Genomic DNA, 19,668 nt, shown 5'->3' with positions numbered 1-19,668 from the left:
TCCCAAAATGCTTTATAGCCAATGAAGTACTTTTGAAGTGTAGTCACTGCTGTATTGCAGGAAACACAGCAAACTAATTTATGCAGATCAAGTTCCCACAAACAACAATGGCCAGTGAAGATGACCAATGAATCTGTTTTTATGATGTTGATCGATGGATAAATATTGGCTGCAATTCTGGGAATAGTTCCTCTGCCGTTCTTCAAAATAGTGCAATGGGATATTGTACTTCCATCTGAGAGGGCAGACAGCACCTTGTTTCAGCATCTCATTTTAAAAAATGACACTTGTGACAGTGCACTGCTCCCTCAGTACGGCACTTCGAGTATTAGCCTTAATTTTTATACTCAAGTCTTCGTGAGACCTGAACCCAAAGCCTTGTGATTTAAAGGTGAACGTGCAAACAACTGAGCCATAGCAGACACACAGTGATGTACCAGGTGACTTTAAATAGAACAGAGGACATGTAGAGCGGAAGAAGTTGCTGGAATGGGGAGAAGGAGGAGGGGAAGAAAGGGCCCCTCAGCATATCCACTCAGTGTGTTCAGATAGTAATTCTCCAACCTCAGAAAGAAACAATATGTGTGGCATCTCTGCTTCAGTAAGGACGACCCCACTGAAAACTGCCACCTGCTGCATCCACAACTGCAACCTCCGAACAGGGCTAGCACATCATTGCCCGTGGTTGTGAAGGGGACCATGCCAATGAATTGGGATAGGTCGGGCTCCGCCCATGCTGGCGCTGGAGACATTTGCAACCTCTCACAGTTATCTACCTACTATTGTGTAAGGGATGTTACTGAGGCTCTGTACTCAATAAAAGCTAAATACATTTCAATATCTGGTGAGAGGGAAACGTGGAGCAAGCACATGATTTTGCTAGGATTGCAGGCTTTCTCCTTGTGTAGGGTGCCATTGACTGCATGCATATCATGTTGTAAGTGCTGAAAGGCAACTCTGCCATATCCCCCCACCAAAATGATTCCACTCCTTTGAAGTCCGGTTGGTGTATGCCCATAGACAAAGAATTGTGATGGCCAACTCCTGGTAGCATTCATGATGCTCTCATTCTGCAGTAATCTGCTATGCTAATTGGATTTGAGCTGGCATGGCAAGCCAAAGTGTGGCTACTGGATGCCAGCGGTTGTCTGCTGATCACATAGCTAAGAATTCCAGTGTGCAACCCATGAGCGAAGTGCGTACAATGAAAGCCGTGCTGTTATACTAAATGTGATAAGAGAAGAACAGTGGGGTACTGAAACAGTGCTCTTGCCTGGACCACTCAGAAGGAGCTGTGCAGAACTCGGCAGAACAGATGTCAGGATACATGATGGTGTGTTGCACAAATTGGTCAACATGAGGAGATGGTTCTTGCCATCAGAAATACAAAGAATAGTTTAGGAGCATGAGGAGGAGGAGAAAGAAAAGAGGAAACCTTGACAACCCCTTACTGGCTGAGGTGTCCATGAGGAACTAATTTGCACGCAGAATGAGTCATGGCAACCCCAATTCCTCATTTGCGAATAATCCCAGGCCTTACCTTTCTCTCTGTCACTGACCATCACAGTGTTGGGTAGGCCACAATGCACAAATAAAAGCACAGGATAAACATTCCAAACCCAATTTTGAAGTGAAATCCTTCCATGTATGTAAATGAATCACCCTTGTGCATTCCCATTGTGTCTGTCCTCTGTGTGCCTTTGTCTATCCTAGTGCCCCTACACAGTGCTACCCTCATGTCTGTAGCCTTACTGGTGGAGAGCTGTTGACTTTCAGTGGGAGTGACTGCATATGGTTTTGGAAGATGACCTCGGACAACCTTGGGCCTGGAAGGTCTGGCTACAGATTATTCCATCTGAACATAAGCGGCAGCAGTCTGATTGGCTGGCTGAGAGCCAATTGCGTTGGTACTGGTGGAGCAGCAGGTTCATGCTCCGTGGAGTCACTGCGTTGCCTTGGCAATCCTTGTAATCTGTTGGAGGCCAGATTACTGTACTACTGCAACAGCCTGCAAGTCCCTTTGCATACAGGCTCCCACTTTGCATGGCAGTTTAACTTCTGTGATAGAGGTCTGAGCTTCTACTTGTGGCATTTAGGCCACTTGGTGGAAGCAACTTGTGCTGCTGTACAAGTTGAGGCATTGGTCATCAGATTCAACCACCATCCAATTTGTGCCTAGGTTTATAAGTATACTGACAGAATTGGCACCACTTCCACACTGGACTCCAAGCTCTGTGCAAAACCCTGCGCCATATTGGCACTGACTCCTCCATGCTCCATGACATTGACCACATGGCTGGCCTGTCAATACACAAAGCATTTTACTGCACGTTTGTAGTGTATCTGTAAAACCTCAGATACATTCGACCAGTTCACTTACTTAAAGGGGCCGGTTTAGCATAGTGGGCTAAACAGCTGGCTTGTAATGCGGAATAAAGCCAGCAGCGCGGGTTGAATTTCCGTACCGGCCTCCCCGAGCAGGCACCGGAATGTGGCGACTAGGGGATTTCACAGTAACTTAATTGAAGCCTATTTGTGACAATAAGTGATTATTATATAAAGGTTTTACCAAGGTGTCTTTAATAATGAGGAGAACAAACCAGAAACACAAATTCTTTAAAAAATATATATATATTTATTCAAATTTTCAACAAACCGCCCCCCCCGCCCCCAACCCCCCCCAAACAAGAAGAAAGAAACAAGAACACAACAATCAGAAATTATACATTGGATTTCCCCCATATACAATAACCCCCCATATAACATTTAAAAACACAAATAGGGGGGAAAAAACACCTTCACCCAAGCGCCACCCAAACCCCCCCCCCCCCCCCCCCCCCCCCACCTCCCCCACCTCCCCCCGCCCTTGGGCTGCTGCTGCTGCTGCTGACCTAACGCTCCGCGAGATAGTGCAGGAACGGTTGCCACCGCCTGAGGAACCCTTGCACAGACCCTCGCAAGGCAAACTTTATCCTCTCCAGCTTGATGAACCCTGCCATGTCATTGATCCAATCTTCCACACTAGGGGGCTTCGCATCTTTCCATAGTAGCAAGATCCTCCGACGGGCTAACAGGGACGCAAAGGCCAGAATACCGGCCTCTTTCGCCTCCTGCACTCACTGCTCGTCCGATACCCCAAATAATACTAATCCCCAGCTTGGCTTGACCCGGGCGTTCACCACCTTGGATATGGTCCTCGCAAAACCCATCCAGCGCCGGGCACGACCAGAACATATGGACGTGGTTTGCCGGGCTCCCCGAGCACCTCCCACATCTGTTCTCCACCCCAAAGAACCTACTCAACCTCGCCCCTGTTATATGCGCTCTGTGCGTGACTTTGAACTGTATTAGGCTGAGCCTGGCGCAAGAGGAGGAAGAATTCACGCTACTTAGGGCATCAGCCCACAGGCCCTCATCTATCTCCTCCCCAAGCTCCTCCTCCCACTTGCCCTTCAACTCCTCCACCGAGGCCTCCTCCTCTTCCTTCAGCTCCTGGTAAATCGCCGAAACCTTGCCTTCTCCAACCCTTACACCTGAAATCACCCTGTCCTGACTCCCACGTGCCGGAAGCAGCGGGAATTCCCTCACCTGCCGCCTCACAAATGCCCTCACTTGCATGTACCTGAAAGCGTTTCCCGGGGGTAGCCCAAACTTCTCCTCCAGCGCCCCTAGGCTCGCAAACGTCCCATCGATGAACAGGTCCCCCATTCCTCTAATCCCTGCCCGGTGCCAACTCCGAAACCCCCCATCCATCCTTCCCGGGACGAACCGATGATTCTCCCGAATCGGGGACCAAACCGAGGCTCCCACCTTGCCCCTGTGTCGCCTCCACTGCCCCTAGATCTTCAGCGTCGCCGCCACCACCAGACCCGTGGTGCACCTTGTCGGTGAGAGCGGCAGCGGTGCCGTCACCAGCGCCCTCAGGCTCGTGCCCACACAGGACGCCATCTCTAGCCTCTTCCACGCCGCCCCCTCTCCCTCCATTACCCACTTACGGATCTTCGCCACATTGGCTGCACAATTAAAGCAACATAAATTTGGCAGCGCCAGCCCCCCACTGTCCCTGCTACGCTCCAGAAACACCCTCTTCACCCTCGGGGTCTTATCGCCCACACAAATCCCATGATGCTCCTGCTTACCCGTTTGAAAAAGGCCTTGGAGATCAAAATGGGAAGACGCTGGAACACAAAGAGAAACCTCGGGAGGACCGTCATTTAGTGGCAGCATATCCCATCTTTTAAAATCCTCCTCCATCTGCTCCACTCAAATTGAGCTTGTGCAGGGCCCCCCAACTCCTAGCTACTTGGATCCCTAGGCACCGAAAGCTCCTTTCCGCCCTCTTCAGCGGTAGCTCGTCTATCCCCCTTAGTCCCCTGAATGCACCACAAAGAGCTCACTCTTCCCTACGTTGAGTTTATACCCCGAAAAGTCCCCAAACTCCCTAAGGATCCGCATGACATCCGCCATCCCCTCCACTGGATCCGCAACATACAACAACAGGTCATCGGCATACAACGACACCCGGTGTTCTTCTCCCCCCCGGACCAATCCCCTCCATTTCCTGGCCTCCCTCAGTGCCATGGCCAGTGGCTCAATTGCCAGTGCAAACAACAAGGGGGATAAGGGGCACCCCTGCCTCGTCCCCCAGTACATCCGAAAGTACTCCGACCTCCACCGGTTCGTAGCCACACTCGCCACCGGGGCTCTATATAGCAGCCTGACCCAACTGATGAACCCCTCCCCGAACCAAAACCTCCGCAACACTTCCCAAAGATACTCCCACTCCACCCGGTCAAAGGCCTTCTCCACGTCCATAGCTGCTACTACCTCCGCTTCCCCTTCCACCGAGGGCATCATAATCACATTGAGGAGCCTCCGCACATTTGTATTTAGCTGCCTACGCTTCACAAATCCCGTCTGGTCCTCATGAATCACCCCCGAGACACAGTCCTCAATTCTCGTAGCCAGCACCTTCGCCAGCAACTTAACGTGAACATTGAGGAGTGAGATCGGTCTATACGACCCACATTGCAATGGATCCTTGTCCCGCTTCAAGATCAAAAAAATCAGCGCCCTGGACATTGTCGGGGGCAAGGTCCCCTCCTCCTTCGCCTTATTAAAAGTCCTCACTAGCAACGGGCCCAGCAGGTCCACGTATTTCCTGTAAAATTCAACCGGGAACCCATCCGGCCCCGGGACCTTCCCCACCTGCATGCTCCCCAATCCTTTAACCAGCCCCTCCAGCCCAATCGACGCCCCCAAACCAGCCACCTCCTCCTCCTCCACCGTCGGGAACCTCAGCTGATCTAGGAATCGTCGCATCCCCTCCTCCCCCGCTGGGGGCTCAGACCTGTACAGATCCCTAAATACCTCATTTATTCTCACCGCACTCCGCACTGTATTCCCCCCTCTATCCTTAACTCCACCAATCTCCCTCGCTGCCTCCCTCTTACGAAGCTGATGTGCCAGCATCCGACTCGCCTTCTCCCCAAACTCATACGCCGCACCCTGTGCTTTCCTCCACTGCCTGTGCTTTCCCCATGGTCAACAGGTCGAATTCCGTCTGGAGGTTCCATCGCTCCCTAAGTAGTCCCTCCTCGGGGGCCTCTGCATACCTCCTGTCCACCCGTAAAATCTCCCCCACCAACCTCTCCCTCCCCTCTCTCTTCTCCCTGTGGGTCCTAATGGAGATTAACTTTCCCCTGACCACCGCCTTCAACGCCTCCCAGACTACCCCCACCTGCACCTCCCCATTGTCGTTGGCCTCCAAGTATTTTCAATACACCCCCGCACCCGCCCGCACACCCCCTCATCCGCCAACAGTCCCACATCGAGGTGCCACAGCGGGCGCAGGTCCCTCTCCTCCCCCAACTCCAGCTTTACCCAATGCGGGGCGTGGTCTGAGATGGCTATGGCCGAATATTCCGTTCCCTCCACTTTCGGGATTAGTGCCCTACTCAAAATGAAAAAATCTATCCGTGAGTAGGCTCTCTGGACTTGGGAAAAGAAGGAAAATTCCCTGGCCAGCGGCCTGGCAAACCTCCATGGATCCACTCCCCCATCTGGTCCATCAACCCTCTGAGCACCTTGGCCGCAGCCGGCCTCTTACCCGTCCTGGACCTAGAACGATCCAGTGCTGGGTCCAGCACCGTGTTGAAGTCTCCCCCCCCCCCCCCATTATCAAGCTTCCTACCTCCAGGTCCGGAATCCGACCCAGCATGCGTTTCATAAATCCGGCATCATCCCAATTCGGGGCATATACGTTCACCAGTACCACCCGCACCCCTGCAACCTACCGCTCACCATCACATATCGACCTCCATTATCCACTACAATATTCAGTGCCTCGAACGACACCCGCTTCCCCACCAGTATTGCAACTCCCCTGTTCTTCGCATCCAGCCCTGAATGAAAGACATGCCCTACCCATCCCTTTCTCAGCCTAACCTGATCTGCCACCTTCAGATGTGTCTCCTGGAGCATAACCAGGTCTGCCTTCAGTCCCTTTAAGTGCACGAACAACTGGGCCCTCTTGACTGGCCCGTTCAGGCCCCTCACATTCTAAGTTATCAGCCGGATCGGGGGGGGCTACTTTCCACCCCCCCCCCCTCCCCGTCGTCCCCCTGCTGCCGACTAGCCATCTCCTTTTCTCGGCCAGTCACGTGCCCGCGTCTCCCGCACCCTCCAGTCCCCCAGGCGGCGGACTCCTGCCCCGACTACCTCTCCTACTTCCAGCTCCCCTTTGGCCAATGCAGCAGCAACCCAGTTCTCCCCCCCCCCTCCCTCCCGCTAGATCCTCATCTAGCCATTTTACTAGATGTTCTCCCACCTGCTGCTACGCTCTTTTTTGGTCCATCGCAGGACACACTCTCTGTCCATAAAGCGGTGGAACCTCACCACTACAACCCTTGGAGGGTCATTGGCTTTGGGTCTCCTTGCCAGGACCCGATGAGCCCCATCCAGCTCCAGGGGCCTCGGGAAAGCTCCCGCCCCCATCAGCGAATTGAGCATCGTGCTCATATATGCCCCGGCATCGGGCCCCTCCACTCCTTCAGGGAGACCCAGAATCCGAAGATTCTTCCTCCTCGACCTATTCTCCAGGTCCTCAAATTTTTCCGCCCACCTCTTGTGCAGCGCCTTCACCGCCAGGCCCAAGATCTCATCCTCGTTCTCCGAGGCTTTTTGCCGCACCTCCCGGATCGCCGCCCCTTGGGCCTTCTGAATCGCCTCCTTCATTGGCGCCAGCATTTCTGTCCTCAGCTCCTCAAAGCAGCGTTTGAGGAACTCCTGCTGCTCCTGCGACTATTGCGCCCAAGCTGCTTGGTCTCCACCCGCCGCCATCTTGCTTTTCCTCCCTCGCACTTTCCGCTGCACCAGGATCACTTTTTTAACCGCTCCACTCCTGGTCCAATCCATATAATGTCGGGGGGACCTTGCTGTCACCTTCCCACACTGGAAGCTGTCGAACAATTTCCGTTGGGGCCTCTCTTAAGAGCCCAAAAGTCCGTTCCCAGCGGGAGATGCCGAACGTGCGACCTACCTAGGCATAGCCGCAACCGGAAGTCCACAAACACAAATCCAAGTTCAACAATATTTATTTTAACACACAATTTATCCATTTACTACCCACAAATATAATCTAGAGGTACCCAAGATTGGTTTATACTACCTGTAAGGATGGCTTGGTAGGTCATGGTTCTAATCAGTGAGCCCTTCTGGTTCGTCGTCACAAAGGTGGTTCTCGCTGGGAGTTCCTTCCTTCTTTGGTCTGGTCTGATTGGCCAAAGTTGCCTTCCACGTTGAGTCTTTGCTCCTGAGGTGTCCGGAGTGTCTATTTGTATCCCCCTGGGCTTCGCGCCCTTTTGCTTCTTCCCTTGGTTCTTTGCCAATGGGGTATCGCGAGGAGGTCTCAGTGTCCATTGATCTAATTGATGCCCGATTGACAGGGACTCTGGGCCTGCCCCAGGTGTCCATCCTTGGTGGCGTTGTTCGCATGCACACCCTTACCAAAACAGGTGACGGCGGGAATTCTAGGCACCCGAGAGTTTAGCTTGCTCTGGGCTTCTGGCAATAGATCGGTGCATATCAATTGGATTGATTATCTCTTGATGGCCGATTGACAGGGCAGGTCCAGACATGCTTTGGCAACCTGTATGGTATTAGTGTAATCGTACTTGGCCAGTTCAAATTCCCATGCTGCTGTGTGCTGAGTGACTTTGGCTTAATTTAGAGTGACCAATTCTTTAATTTAAAATACCCAATTTTAATCGGGCCTAAAACTAGGCCTTGCTAAATTACCACAGTAGGCAGTCCCATTTTAGTCCTCTGCAGCAGAACATGTGTCTGCCCATACCCTCTAATGAGCTGGTGCCTGAACATATTCCCTCCTGACCTGGTTGCTGGTGCCCAGTGCTTTATCAGGTGCAGATGCCACCTGTATACTATTGGCTAACTGAGTTGGTGGGGGTGAGTATGAGATTGGGTTTCAGTGCTGCTTCATTGTCGCTATCTTCTTGCTGTTTCTCCACTGCCCAACAAGGTTGCACCTCTTGCATATCTGAAAGGAGGAAGGCAGAAGTCATGGTGTGGCAGAGGTATGGGAAATAAGAGGTCTGTGCTTACATGATCTGCAGCAGAACAGAGTGTGGGATGAGCAGGAGGTGGATTGTGAGAAAGAGGATTAGATATGAGAATGCCGGAGCGGCACGGTGGCCCAGTGGTTAGCACTGCTGCCTCATGGCGCCGAGGACCCGGTTTCCATTCCGGCTCCGGGTCACTGTGTGAAGTTTGCATATTCTCCCCGTGTCTGCGTGGGTCTCACCTCCACAACCCAAAGATGGGCAGGGTAAGTTGTTTGGCCACGCTAAATTGCCCCTCAATTGGGAAAAAAACAATTGGGTACTCTAAGTGGAATAAAATATATATGAGGATGCCGATACCTTATATTGTTTCGGCCTGCCAGTAACCACAGCCTTAGCGATGGATCGCCTGATAATAACACTCTCTGGAGGGCACTGGACATGCGGAAGTACATATTCTTCTTTAATTAGCCTCCCGGCTTTGATGACGCACCATTTAGTGTTGCACAATGTTTTTAATGTGACTGTTGTGGTTGAATAGGGGGCAGTATGTGCAAGGTGCGAGACATGGATATGAGGCTTACAGCAGTGCTATGTGTGTGAGTGTGTGGTGGAACTTATGATTAATTAAATTGAGAGTTGGTGCCAACAGTCCTTGTTAATTTATAACATAATCTCCATTTTCAGGACTCGCTATCTTTGAAGACAAGTGAGAGACATGTCACATGACATGCTGATCAATGCTGCGGCACCTTCTGCACTTCTAATGATCTCAGTAAAGTGCGGGTGGGAGTAGTATGGGAGGCGCTGAAGGCGGTGGTCAGGGGAGAGTTAATCTCCATCAGGGCTCACAGGGAGAAGAGAGAGGGCAGGAAAGGGAGAGGTTGGTGGGGGAGATCCTAAGGTTAGACAGGAGATATGCAGAGGCCCCCGAGGAAGGACTACTTAGGGAGCGGCGAAGTCTCCAGACGGAATTCGACCTGTTGACCATAGGGAAGGCAGAGGCACAGTGGAGGAAAGCACAGGGGGCGACGTACGAGTATGGGGAGAAGGCGAGCCGGATGCTGGAACATCAGCTCCGTAAGAGGATGGCAGCGAGGGAGATAGGTGGAGTCAAGGATAGCAGGGGAACTACGGTGCGGAGTGCGGTGAAAGTAAATGAGGCATTTAAGGACTTTTATGAGGAGCTGTACAGATCTGAGCCCCCAGTGGGGGAAGAGGGGCTGCGACGATTTCTAGATTAACTGAGGTTCCCGAGGGTGGAGGAGCAGGAGGTGGCTAGTTTGAGGGCGCCAATTGGGTTGGAGGAGCTGGTTAAAGGACTGGGGAGCATGCAGGCGGGGAAGGCCCGGGGCCAGATGGGTTCCCGGTTGAATTTTACAGGAAGTATGCGGACCTGTTAGCCCCGTTGCTAGTGAGGACTTTCAATGAGGCAAGGGAGGGGGGGACCCTGCCCCCGACAATGTCCGGGGCGCTGATTTCTCTGATCCTGAAGAGGGACAAGGACCCACTGCAATGTGGGTCGTATAGACCGATCTCGCTCCTCAATGTGGATGCTAAGTTGCTGGCAAAAATGCTGGCTACGAGGATTGAGGACTGTGTCCCGGGGGTGATTCATGAGGACCAGACGGGATTTGTAAAGGGCAGGCAGCTAAACACCAATGTGCGGAGTCTCCTAAACGTGATTATGATGCCATCGGTGGAGGGAGAGGCGGAGATAGTGGCAGCTATGGATGCGGAGAAGGCCTTTGACCGGGTGGAGTGGGAGTATCTCTGGGAAGTGTTGCGGAGGTTTGGGTTTGGGGAGGGGTTTATGAGTTGGGTTAAGCTCCTATATAGAGCCCCGGTGGCAAGTGTGGCTATGAATCGGCGGAGGTCGGAGTATTTTCGGCTGTATCGAGGGACGAGGCAGGGGTGCCCACTGTCCCCCCTGTTGTTTGCATTCGCAATTGAGCCTTTGGCCATGGCATTAAGGGAGTCCAGGAACTGGCGGGGGGTGGTCCGAGGGGGAGAGGAGCATCGAGTGTCGCTGTATGCGGACAACTTGTTGCTGTATGTGACAGATCCAGTGGAGGGGATGGTGGAGGTCATGCGGATCCTAAGGGAGTTTGGGGACTTCTCGGGCTATAAGCTCAATGTAGGGAAAAGTGAGCTCTTTGTGGTGCATCCAGGGGACCAGGGAAGAGGGATAGACGACCTACCGTTGAGGAGGGCGGAAAGGAGCTTTTGGTACTTGGGGATCCAGGTAGCTAGGAGTTGGGGGGCCCTGCACAAACTTAATTTGACGCGGCTGGTGGAGCAGATGGAGGAGGACTTCAAAAGATGGGATGTGTTGCCACTCTCGCTAGCGGGCAGGGTACAGTCGATTAAAATGATGGTCCTCCCGAGGTTTCTTTTCATGTTCCAGTGCCTTCCTATCATGATTACCAAGGCCTTTTTAAAGCGGGTCGGTAGGAGCATCATGAGTTTTGTGTGGGCAAACAAGACCCCGAGGGTACGGAGGGGGTTTCTGGAGCGTAGTAGGGACAGAGGAGGGCTGGCATTGCCGAATCTGGGTGGCTATTATTGGGCAGCCAACGTAGCGATGATCCGTAAGTGGGTAATAGAGGGAGAGGGGGCAGCATGGAAGAGGTTGGAGATGGCGTCCTGCAAAGTAATGAGCCTGAGGGCGCTGGTGACGGCACCGCTGCCACTCTCGCCGACAAGGTACACCACGAGTCCAGCGGTGGCGGCAACGCTAAAGATCTGGGGGCAGTGGAAACGACATAGGGGTGAGATGGGAGCCTCGGTGTGGTCCCCGAACCGGGAGAACCATCGGTTCGTCCCAGGGAGGATGGATGGGGGGTTTCGGAGCTGGCATCGGGCAGGGATCAGAAGGATGGGGGACCTGTTTATAGACGGGACGTTTGCGAGCCTAGGGGCGCTGGAGGAGAAGTTCAGGTTACCCCTGGGAAATGAGTTCAGGTATATGCAAGTGAGGGCGTTTGTGAGGCGGCAGGTGAGGGAATTCCCGTCGCTCCCGGCACAGCAGATTCAGGACAGGGTGATTTCGGGTGTATTGGTCGGAGAAGGCAAGGTTTCGGCGATATACCAGGAGATGAAAGAAGAGGGGGAGGCTTTGGTAGAGGAGCTGAAGGGCAAGTGGGAGGAGGAGTTGGCGGAGGAGATTGAAGAGGATCTGTGGGCGGATGTCCTGAGTAGGGTTAATTCCTCCTCCTCATGTGCCAGGCTCAGCCTGATACAGTTTAAGGTTATTCACAGAGCGCATATGACAGGGGCGAGGCTGAGTAGGTTCTTTGGGGTGGAGGACAGATGTGGGAGGTGCTCGGGAAACCCGGCGAATCACGTCCACATGTTTTGGTCGTGCCTGGCACTGGATGGGTTCTGGAGGGGTTTCGCGAGGACTATGTCCAAGGTGGTCAAACCAAGTTGGGGCTGGCATTATTTGGGGTGGCGGACGAGCCGGGAGTGCAGGAGGCGAAAGAGGCCGGTATTCTGGCCTTTGTGTCCCTGGTAGCCCGGAGGAGGATCTTGCTATTATGGAAGGACGCAAAGCCCCCCCAGTGTGGAAGCCTGGATAAATGACATGGCGGGGTTCATTAAGCTGGAGAGGATAAAGTTTGCCTTGAGAGGGTCTGCGCAGGAGTTCTACAGGCGGTGGCAACCATTCCTAGACTATCTCGCGGAGCGCTAGAAGGAGCTCCGTCAGCAGCAGCAGCAACCCAGGGAATGGGGGGGAGGGGAGGGGGGTGTTTCTTTCGGGGGGGGAATATTTGGGCGGGTGGGGAAGGGGGTTTTCCCCAGGGGTATTTGTAAAAAGCATACGGGAGGATTAATATGTGCGGGAGAAACCCAATATATAAGTTCTGTATTGTGTTTGATTGATATGTTCTGTTCTGTTCTTTTTTCTTTTTCTTTTCTGTTACGGGGGGGGGGGGGGGGGGGTTTAATTGGTTGAAAATTTTTGTTGGAAAAACTTTGAATAAACATTTTTTTAAAAAAAAATAATTATCTCAGTAAAACCAATTAGGAAATGAAACAAGTACAAGACATCAAACACAATTCTTTTTTCTATTCCGTTGACTTTAACCATAGAAGCATAGAATTCCTACAGTGCAGAAGGAAGCCATTCGGCCATCAATTCTGCACCGACACTCCGAAAGAGCATCATACCTAGGCCCAATACCCGCACTATCCCCGTAACCCCACTGATGCACGATCAATTAAACTCAAAGACGAGGTTGTAACATAACTGAAGGCTTTAATAGACTAGATCTGTTCCCCAGCAGCTTCGGTACAGAATGAGGGCTGCTGGGACGGCACCGGTTCTTATACCCCCACCTGTCAGGGCGGAGCTACATACCAAACAGCCAATGGTAAACTTCTAGGTTTACCCAATGGTCTACAGCCTCTCGGGTATTGCAATACCTGATAATACCACACCCACCTAACCTGCACATCTTTGGACACTAATGGTCAATTTAGCACGGCCAGTGTACCTAACCTGCACTTCTTTGGACTATGGGAGGAATCTGGAGCATCCGGAGGAAACCCATGCAGACACAGGGAGAAGGTGCAAGCACCACACAGTCATCCAATGTCGGAACTGAACTTGAGTTCCAGGCGCTGTGAGGCAGCAGTGCTAACTACTGCCACCGTGCCGCCACATCAGCTTTATCTCCAGCTTTTCTTCTTCCATGTACCATTAGCTGCTGACCCTAAATTCCGTTTCCTGGTCGCTGTTCTCTTTCAAAACCATTGTCATCACCCTTGTTCTCAACAAAAAACAGTTTTAACCACTATGTCCCCACAAACTACCATCCGATTTTCAATTTCTCTTTCCTCAATAAAGTCCACGGATAGGTGGGCATGTCCCAAATCCCTCCTATTTTTCTAGCAAATGCATACTCGAATCCCTCCATTCAAATTTCCACAAATTTCCACCTTTGTGACATTGCATCAATATGGCCGAACTGAAGGACTTCCGATGGCGGCCATGGTGTGAGTGGTCGCTCACAGGGCAACTCCTGCTTGAACGCATAGAAAAGAGCTCTTTTTACCCCAAATTGGGTGCAAGTTTGACAGAAAAGTGTAACTGAAGGCTGGAGGAGAAGGTCCCCCTGGGAATGGTATGTCTGCTGGTAACCATACCCGGCAGAAGGTGAAAGACCTGGCCAAGGAGTTGGAAGAGACCTGTGGCGCAGCAGCCAGTGGAAGGATAGCGGAGGGGGAAGTGCTAGTGCAAGTTTGAAAGTCCCACGTGGAACAGTTGATAACCTTCATCGAGGAAGGAGATGCAGGAGGATCGTTCGAAGGCCATCGAAGGGGCTGTGGCACCCCTGAAGGGCTCAATGGAGAGGGTGGAGAAATGCTTGGAGGCAAAGGGGTCACCGATCCGAGAGATTGAGAGGGTGATGTCGGAGCACAGCGATTGGGTGGAGGCAGAGGTGGGGTGTTTAGGAGACCTTTGTAAGACGTTGAGAGCAAAGGTGGAGGAACAGGAAAATAGATTGAGAAGGCAGAATCTGCGGATAGCGGGCCTGCCTGAAGGAGTGGAAGGTTCGAGTGTCACAAGGTACATTTCGAAAATGCTGGCAGGGCTGGTGGTGGAGGGAGTACTGAATAAGTCCCCTGAAGTTGACAGAGCGCACAGGTCTCTGAGGCAGAAGCTGAGAGTAGGGGAGCCGTGCGGCTCCATAAGTTTGTGGAGAAAGAGACGATTCTGCAGTGGACCAGGGAGAAGCACAACTGTGAATGAGAGGGGAACAAGGTCCAAATATACCAGGACATTGGAGCTGAGCTGGCGAAATGGTGTGCGGGATTCAACAAAGCCAAGGCGGTGCTATATTGACGGCAGATCAGGCTCTACCCGGCGAAGCTTTGGGTGATGTACGAAGGCCGGGAATACTATTTTGAGACCCCAGAAGTGGCCAATTACTTCATCAAGGAGCATAAATGGTGGAGGACTGAACTGAACAATTCTGGGAGATTGATGTGCTGGCATTTGAAGTAATTGGGAATACGGGTAGAGTGGGGGTTGGAGGGAGTGGGGGTTTTTCTTTTCCTCCGATGTGGAGGGTATTTTTCTTTTTTTTTTGCTGTTGGATTGACAAAGGGTAGCAGTGGTGAAATGTTTGTAAGGGGACGGATGTCCCCATTCCCCCCTCCTGCTGCCTAGGTGTGGTGGTATGTATCAGGGGTAATACTGTACACCATGATGCCGAGGGACTATTGGTGGACAGATACTGGGTCCTGATCGGATCTGCCGCCTACTGGGCTCCACCCAGAAAGGTGGGTATAAGACCCCGGTTTTCTCCCAGCAGCTGCATTCTGTAACTGAGCTGCTGGGGAACAAGTCTGCTCAATAAAGCCTCGAATTAGTTCTCTACGTCTCGCCTCGTGTGTTATCGATGGTGCCACAATTTATTGAGCAGACTTAAAAAGGAATATGGAGCTCCGGATCGCCCCGGAGTGCCTGCGAATCGGCCCCCAAACAGCTAACTCCGCATCGGCGTTTAAGCACTGGCTGGCGTGCTTTGTGGGATACCTCCGAATGGCTCCCGGCAGACCAACAGAAGACCAGAAGGTGCAGGTCCTACATTCCAGGGTGAGTACCGAAATCTACTTGCTCATCAAGGACGCGGAAGATTTCCCAGCGGCGATCACCTTGCTGAAAGGGACCTACATTCGGCCCGTCAACCAGGTCTATGCACGCCATCAGCTCGCGGCGAGACAACAAATCCCCGGGGAATCGCTAGACGAATTCTACAATGCTCTACTGATCCTGGGAAGAAACTGCAACTGCCCAGCTGTAACGGCGGATGAACACACGGAGCTCCTGATCAGAGACGCGTATGTAGCAGATTTGGCATCATCGCAGAGACTTTTAGAAAAAGACTCTCTCGGACTCACAGAGGCACGGGCCCTTGCGGCCTCCCTCGACGTGGCCTCCCAAAACGCCCGCACCTACGCCCCCGACCGCGCTACAGCCCCTTGGGCTCCGTGGACCCCCGCCGCGATCGACCCCCTCGGCACCCCCCACCGGGCCAAAATCCCAGACCACCCCGGGGGGGCCCCGCTGATATTTTTGCGGGCAGCCAAAACATTCCCGCCAGCGCTGCCCAGCCCGCTCGGCCACCTGTAAAACCTGCGGCAAAAAGGGGCTCTACGCAGCGGTGTGCCAGTCCCGTTGGGTCGCCGCTATCTCCGGGGAAGAAACAGGACCACGGACTCACCCCCCCCAGCGACCCATGTGAGGCCATCTGGTGCCGCCATTTTGGATCCCGGACGCCACGAGGGGGGGACGGGCGCCGCCATCTTGTTACCCACAGGCTGCGTGCGATCCATGGGAGCGGCCATTTTGTCCACCCCCGGCCGTGTGCGACCCATGGGAGCGGCCATTTTGTCCACCCCCGACCGCGTGCGATCCATGGACGCCGCCATCTTGGCTGACAGGCAAGGACCCCAGCGTGGACGGCTCCACGCTGCCTGAAGACAATGACCAGATGCAGCAACCACGTTTGGCATCTGTGACCCTGGACCAGTTGCGGCCCAGGATGCTCCAGACAGCAACGACGAAGGTGCTGGTGAACGGGCACGAGACGCGTGTTTGATCGACTCGGGGAGCACGGAGAGTTTTATTCATCCGGACACGGTAAGACGCTGATCCCTTGTAATTCGTCCAAGCACCCAAAAAATGTTCCTGGCGGCGGGGTCCCACTCCGTTGAAATCAAAGGGTTCTGCATCGCAAACCTAACGGTGCAGGGGAGAGAGTTCAAAAATTACCGGCTGTATGTCCTCCCCCACCTCTGCGCTCCCACCCTCCTGGGGTTGGATTTCCAATGCAACCTCCAGAGCTTAACATTCAAATTTGGTGGCCCTATACCCCCACTGACTCTGCGGCCTTGCGACCCTCAAGGTTGAACCGCCTTCCTTGTTTGCGAACCTCACCCCGGATTGCAAGCCCGTCGCCACTAGGAGCAGACTGTACAGCACCCAGGACCGGACGTTTATCAGGTCCGAAGTCCAGCGGCTGCTGAAGGAAGGCATAATCCAGGCCAGCAATAGTCCCTGGAGAGCCCAGGTGGTAGTTGTGAAGACCGGAGAGAAGCAGAGGATGGTCGTAGACTACAGTCAGACCATCAATAGGTACACGCAGCTAGATGCATACCCTCTTCCCCGCATATCCAACATGGTCAATCGGATTGCACAGTACAAGGTCTTCTCCACCGTGGACCTTAAGTCCGCCTACCACCAGCTCCCCATTCGCCCCGGTGACCGCAAGTACACTGCCTTCGAAGCAGACGGGCGGCTCTACCACTTTTTAAGGGTTCCATTCAGCGTCATGAACGGAGTCTCGGTCTTCCAACGGGAGATGGACTGAATGATTGACCAGCACGGTTTACGGGCCACGTTCCCGTACCTCGACAACGTCACCATCTGCGGCCACGACCAGCAGGCCCACGACGCCAGCCTCCGAAAATTCCTCCAGACCGCTATCGCCCTCAACCTCACCTACAACGAGGAAAAATGCGTGTTTAGCACTGACCGTCTAACCATCTTGGGCTACGTAGTGCGTAATGGAGTGATAGGCTCCAACCCTGAACGCATGCACCCCCTCATGAAATTCCCTCTCCCCCATTGTGCCAAAGCCCTGAAACGCTGCCTGGGCTTCTTTTCTTATTACGTCCAGTGGGTTCCCCAATACGCAGACAAGGCCCGCCCACTAATCCAGTCCACTTTTCCCCTGTCGACAGAGGCCCGCCAGGCCTTCAGCCGCATCAAAACAGATATTGCAAAGGCCACGATGCGCGCCATCGTTGAGTCCCTCCCCTTCCAAGTCGAGAGCGACGCATCCGACGTAGCTCTGGTGGCCACTCTCAACCAAGCGGGCAGACCCGTGGCCTTTTTCTCCTGGACCCTCCACGCTTCAGAAATTCGCCACCCCTCAGTGGAAAAGGAGGCCCAAGCCATAGTGGAAGCTGTGCGACATTGGAGGCGTTACCTGGCCGGTAGGAGATTCACTCTCCTCACTGACCGACGGTCGGTAGCCTTCATGTTCGATAATGCACAGCGGGGCAAGATAAAAAACGACAAGATCCTGCGGTGGAGGATCGAATTCTCCACCTACATTTATGAGATCTTGTACCGTCCCGGAAAGCTGAACGAGCCGTCCGATGCCCTATCTCTCGGCACATGTGCCAACGCACAAGTGGACCGTCTCCAAGCCCTCCACGAGGACCTCTGCCACCTGGGGGTCACTCGTTTCTACCACTTCATAAAGGCCCTCAACCTCTCGTACTCCGTCGAGGAGGTCCGAACAGTCACCAGGAACTGTCAAATCTGCGCAGAATGCAAACTGCAATTTTTCAGGCCAGATAGAGCGCACCTGATAAAGGCTTCCCATCCCTCTGAACGCCTCAGTTTGGATTTCAAAGGCCCCCTTCCCTCCACCGATCGCAACACCTACTTTCTTAACGTCGTTGACGAATACTCCCGTTTCCCCTTCGCCATCCCCTGCCCCGACATGACCGCGGCCACGGTCATTAAAGCCCTCTGCACCATCTTTACCCTGTTCGGTTTCCCCGCCTACATCCATAGCGATAGGGGGTCCTCCTTCATGAATGACGAACTGCGTCAATTCCTGCTCAGCAAGGGCATAGCCTCGAGCAGGACGACCAGCTACAACCCCCGGGGGAACGGGCAGATAGAGAGAGAGAACGGAACGGTCTGGAAGACCGCCCTACTGGCCCTACGGTCTAGGAGTCTCCCAACTTCCCGCTGGCAGGAAGTCCTCCCGGATGCCCTTCACTCTATCCGGTCCCTGCTGTGCACCACCACTAACCAAACACCCCACGAGCGCCTCCTTGTCTTCCCTAGGAAGTCCGCCTCTTGAACGTCACTTCCGACCTGGCTGGCAGCCCCGGGACCCATCCTGCTCGGGAAACATGTGCGGGCGCACAAATCAGACCCGCTGGTAGAAAAGGTACATCTCCTCCACGCAAACCCGCAGTACGCACGGCGTACCCAGACGGCCGACAGGACACGGTCTCTCTGCGGGACCTGCCGCCCGCCGGAGCTCCCCACACCCCCCCCCAACACCAATCACCACCCCCTTACTCCCGCCGGTGCACCCCACAGCCACCCCCTTCCCGGGGGGGATCGGTTCTCCTCCCAGGCCCGCCCAGGAGTAAGGAAACAGGGATGGACAGCGCGATGCTCCCAGAGTCGACCGGACCCGAGCCAGCACCACCACCACCACCCGGGCTGAGACGATCGGAAAGGGCGACCAGGGCACCCTCTCGACTCATCGAATCGGTTTAAGATGTAAATAATTCAGTGGCCCAGTAAAAGCGGCATTGTTGTATATAGTTAATGGTTAAGGCACCATACCGACCCTGTAAACCCCTACCACCATACCATCCACCACCCCGCCGGGTTCTCTTTTAACAAGGGGCGAATGTGGTGGTATGTATTAGGGGTAATACGGTACACCATGATGCCAAGGGGCTATTGGTGGACAGATACTGGGTCCTGATTGGATCTGCCGCCTACTGGGCTCCACCCAGAAAGGCGGGGTATAAAAACCCGGTTTACTCCCCGCAGCTGCATTCTGTAACTGAGTTGCTGGGGAACAAGTCTGCTCAATAAAGCCTCGATTGAGTTCTCTACGTCTCGCCTCGTGTGTTATCGATGGTGCCACACTGGGGCTGTGTGTTTTTCTTTTTGTTCTTGGGGAAGCTGACCTGTGGTTTGAGGTGAGTCTTTCTTTGGTTGGGGGAGGGGGAGGTTAGTGGAAGCAGAGAGGTGAGGGCGGGGGGAGGGTGGGGCGTCAGTGGGAGAAGCCTTTGGGCAGGAGGTGCCATGCTGGCAAGTAATGCTGGTGAACGGAAGTGAGGTGGGGGAGAAGGATTTTTGGATTTGTTTATTTTCACGTTTAATGAGGTAAGTGAAAAGAGTGTAGTGCTACTCGGGAGAGAAGAGGTATGAAGAGATCTGATCAGTCCATAAGAGGGCCGTTTAGTAGTCTGGTAACAGCGGGGAATAAGCCGTTATTGAATCTGTTTGTGCATGTTCCCGGATTCTTTT

This window comes from Scyliorhinus torazame, chromosome 2 (genome assembly GCF_047496885.1).
Source record: "Scyliorhinus torazame isolate Kashiwa2021f chromosome 2, sScyTor2.1, whole genome shotgun sequence".
Taxonomy (NCBI): Eukaryota; Metazoa; Chordata; class Chondrichthyes; order Carcharhiniformes; family Scyliorhinidae; genus Scyliorhinus; species Scyliorhinus torazame.
The sequence above is the reverse complement of the archived record's forward strand: the minus strand, read 5'-3'. Positions refer to the sequence as shown.